Source organism: Mus caroli, unplaced genomic scaffold (genome assembly GCF_978045245.1).
Source record: "Mus caroli unplaced genomic scaffold, Mus_caroli_1 scaffold_1, whole genome shotgun sequence".
Lineage (NCBI taxonomy): Eukaryota > Metazoa > Chordata > Mammalia > Rodentia > Muridae > Mus > Mus caroli.
Window position 1 is genome coordinate 115,662,908 of NW_028227256.1, and position 4,752 is coordinate 115,667,659.

The 4,752-nt window shown below is 46.6% G+C and overlaps 1 pseudogene; it reads left to right on the forward strand.

Annotated features, from left to right (window-relative positions):
- Window positions 1-347: 347 nt before the first annotated feature.
- Window positions 348-3,943, forward strand: LOC110295965 (glyceraldehyde-3-phosphate dehydrogenase pseudogene; annotated as a pseudogene).
- The last annotated feature ends 809 nt before the right edge of the window (window positions 3,944-4,752 follow it).

Below are 4,752 nucleotides of genomic sequence, written 5' to 3' on the forward strand. Positions count from 1 at the left end.
CTCAAGGTCATTAGCTACATGGGGAGACCCAGTTTGGGCTCTGTAAGCCACCATGGGAGGAAGAAAGGAAGACGGGGGGAAGGGAGGGAAAGAAGAACAGAAGAAGAAAGAAAAGAACAGTGGTCAGGGAAAGGCTGGAGACATTTCTAGGAAGAATGGCGGTGAAGAACTAGGTGAGCCAACCCAGTATGCAGGTTGGGTAGCTCACAACAGCTTGTAGTAAGAGCGCTAGGGATCTGATGCCGCCTTCTAGAGTCCAAGGGTAACTGCACTCATGTGGATATACTCCCATATAATACATACCCATATAATACAAAGTAAATCTAAAACAGTCTAGGAAGCTCTGAATGGCTAAGCAGCTGCTGCCTCCCCACCTGCTGGGAATCAACCTGATGCAGCAAGACTGCAGGGTGAAAGGTGATGCTAAGTCGGATGCATCTGCCAGGGTGTGGGGCTGTGGGACCACTTATGACAAGAGGGGATATGGTCCCTGTGCAGGGTACGAAAGTGGTTAGGGGCTCAGAGGCATTCAGAATGCTAACTCCTGGGGATGTGGAAGCGCCACTGTTAGGAGCCTATCCTTGAAAATGGGCTGATGTTCAATGCCCCACAGTCTATTCCCACGGAAAACACAAAACAAAGTGACCCAGCTTTGCAGGGAAGAAGGTCGTTGGTGACATCCACCTCTGTAGCTCTTGTCAGGACTCTACTCAATCATGGCGAAATTCATCCAACTCATTGTGTGCAAATCAAAGCAGGATTTGCAGTAGGATGACAGTGTAGCTCCAGAAAACCAAAAGAAAAAAATTTTTAAACATTAATTTATTTATGTGGGGGCATAAATGGTGTGCAGTTGATGTCAGATGACAACTGGTAGGAATCAATATTCTCCTTCAACCATGTGGGTCCTGGGGATCGAACTCAGGGTGCCAGGCTTGGGTGCAAGCCCTTTAGTCCATTGTACACACATTACTATAGATAGTAGGGAGCTCTACTAGATAGTAGAAGGAACAGTACAGCATGACTTATAAATATCTGTTCTTTTATCATAAACTTATAACAGCTAGACGATGATGATGATGAAGATTGCAATCATGGCTTTGTTTTTTTGAAAAGGTCTTACATGTAGCTACAGTTGGCTTAGAACTTGACATGCAGACCAGGCTGGTCTCAAATTTACCACAGTCTTCTTGACTTTTTTGTCTCCTGAGTGCTGGGATTACAGGTGAGTACCAACACAACTAGCTGTTGTAATTGTGTGTATGTGTGTGTGTATCCATGTGTGGATGATGTATGTGTTTCTGAGTGACATGTGCACACATGTGTGTGCATATCTGTATATAAGCTACAAGCATGTAGAGGTCATAGAAAGATGTCTAGGCTTCATCTGTTGTGCCTCACCTTATTTTTTGAGACAAGATCTGAAGTGGACCGAGGCTCACCATTTTGGATAGGTTAGTTAGCTATCAAACTTCCAGATCCCACCTACCTCTATTCCCCAGTACTGATGTTACAGGTATGCATGGTCATGCCTAGCCTTTTACAGGCATATATGACCATGTCTAAGCTTTTACAAGGGAACTGGGGGTGTGAATTGGGGTCCTCTTGCATTTACAGTAACTGTTATTACTCACTGAGCTATCTTTTCAGCCTTATTATCTGACAGACAGACAGACAGACAGACACATACACACACACAGAGAGAGAGAGAGAAAGAGAGAGAGAGAGAGACAGGAGAGAGAGAGAGAGAGAGAGAGAGAGAGAGAGAGAGAGATTTGCTGGGACAGGTTCTCACTACATAGACTTGAATGTCCTGAAGCTCACTATGTAGACCAGACTGGCCTCAAATTCATAGAGATCAACCTGTCCCTGCCTCCCAAGTACCAGGGTTAAAGGTGTGTGTCACCATCCCCAGCATTTGTAAATTTTTTAAATGCCCATTTTTTTTAACGTTGAATTGGTTAATTTTACGTACATTGGTCTTTCACCTATACATGTATCTGTGCACCACATGCATGAGTTACAGACAGGCGTGAATTGACATGTGGGTGCTAGGAATCAAACCCTGGGTCCTCTGGAAGAGAGGTCCCTGCTCTTAACCATCGAGCCACCTCTCTAGCACTCACTGTAATTTCTAATATTTTTTTTAAAAGTAGGAACGTTAGGCCTGGGGACATAGTTCAGGTGGCAAAGTACTTGCTTGCAGCCTAAGAATGAGGACCTGTGTCTGATCCCTAGAACCAAGTAATTACAGAGCTGTGGAGGCAAAAGCACGAGAGTCCCTGGGTTTGCTTGCTAGGTAGCTTACCCAGGTTCCAGACAGTGGTACCTTTCCTCAAAACAAAAACAAACAAGCAACAACAGCAAACAAATCAACAACGGTCTGAGACCCCATAACCAAGGCAACTCTTACAAAAGAAAGTATTTAATTGAGGGCTTGCTTACAGTTTCAAGATGTCGTCTATTATCATCACGATGGAAAACATGTTGGCATGCACAACCCTGGAGCAGTAGCTGAGGGCTACAACCCGATCCACAGGCTGAGAGAGAAGCAAAGATAGATACGGGGCCTGGTGTGGGCTTTTGAAACTCTACTCCCAATGACACACTTCATCCAACAAGGCCACGACATCTAATCCTTATCAAATAGTGCCTCTCCACGGTGACGGTGACGAAGCATTCAAATATATGAGCCCATGGGGCCATTCTTATTCAAACCAGCACAACACCCCACCCTCTCAAATCAAAAGCCAAAACAAACGCCTTCACATAAAACAAGCATCACTATCCTGAGGCGTGACAACTGAATTTGACTTCTAGCCTGGCACATGCATGCACACATATGCGCATATGAGCCACCCTCCGCCAAATAAGAGCATTAAAGGAAGCTCTCTCATCTTTCCCATTCCAGAGACAGCTGCATTTTTTTGTGCAGTGCCAGCCTTGTCCCTGAGACACAATGGTGAAGGTTTGGCAGTACTGGGTACCTGGTTATCAGGGCTTCCTTCATGTCTGGCAAAGTGGATATACCATTGGCATCAGTGATCCTTTCATTGACCTCAAGAACATGGTCTGCATGTTCCAGAATGGCTCTACCCATGGCTGGTTCAACAGCAGAGTCAAGGCTGAGAACAGGAAGCTTGCCACCAACAGGAAGGCCATTGGCATCTTCCAGGAGTGAGATCCTACCAACATCAAATGGGGTTTTGTTGATAGTGAGTGTTGTAGAGTCTACTGTTGTCTTCACCACCATGGAGAAGGCTGGGGCTCACTTTAAGGGTGAGGCCAACAGGGTCACCATCTCTGCCCCTTCTGATGATGCTCCTATGTTTGTAATAGGTATGAACCATGAGAAGTATGACAACTCACTTGAGGTTGTCAACAATGCTTCCTGCTCCTCCAACTGTTTAGCCCCCCCTGGCCAAGGTTATCCATGACAACTTTGGCATTGTGGAAGGGCTCATGACCATGGCCCATGCCATCACTGCCTCTCAGAAGACTGTGGATGGCCCCTCTGGAAAGCTGCGATGTGATAGATATGGGGCTGCCCAGAACATCATTCCTGCATCCACTGGTGCTGCCAAGACTGTAGGCAAGGCCATTCCAGAGCTGAACAGAAAGCTTACTGGCATGGCCTTCTGTGTTCCTACCCTCAATGTGTCCATCATAGATCTGACATGCCACCTGGAGAAACCTGCCAAATATGACATAAAAGACGTGATGAAGCAGGCACCTGAGGACCCATAAAGGGCGTCCTGGGCTACACTGAGAACCAGGTTGTCTCTTGTGATTTTAACAGTGAGGCCCACTCTTCTACCTTTGATCTGGAGCTGGCATTGTTCTCAATGACAACTTTTTAAAGCTCATTTCCTCGTATGACAGTGAATATGGCTACAGCAACAGGGTGGTGGATCTTATGGTCTATATGGCCTCCAAGCGTTAAGAAGCCCTGGACCATCCACCCCAGGAAAAACACGAGAGGAAGAGAGGGGCTGCTGAAGAGTCTCTGTCACAACTCAGCTCCCAACACTGAGCATCTCCCTCAGTTTCCATCCCAGAGCCCCAGATAAGAGGAGGGGTTTAAGGATCCTGCATTCTTGAACACTACTCATAAAGTTTACTGCACCCACAGAAAGAAGCATTAATGGATGTATCTAGGCTTCCTGGCCCTGCTAAGTAGGGGCAGGGGAACCTGCCTCTGTGTCCTGTAGCTTTATGATGTTGACTCATTATGGGATAAACATAGAGCACACAAAGGTCAGCCCTCTCCTCTTCCTGGCCCCAGAATACTGTTGGGCAGATTAGTCTGTAGCAAGACTCTGTAGCTTCTCAGGGTAGTAAAAAGCATGAAGCAGGGTCGGGCTTGCTAGGTGAATGCTGACCAACTCCTTACCTATACCATCAAGGCATTGGCAATGTGATTGGGCTGAAACTTGGCAGTTTAATACTCAGTGATTCCCTTTCCTCCCAGTGATTTCAGGTCCTCTCTTCACAGCAAGGACAGGTCTATTTTCTTCTCTTAGAGACCCTGGCACACCCTATCTAAGGTCCCAGATAACCAGGGGTTTTATCTGTATGTGAGAGCACCATATAGGTAGATGTAGATCCTCCTGTGCATCAAGCTGCTGGCTATCTGGGGAAGAAGCCAGCTGGAGAGAGACTGTCAGTGGGACATGAGCTGGTGCGGGATACAGAAAGCCCTTACCTCCCTCTAGGAGACAGTGACAATAACACACGCACTATGGCTGCTTT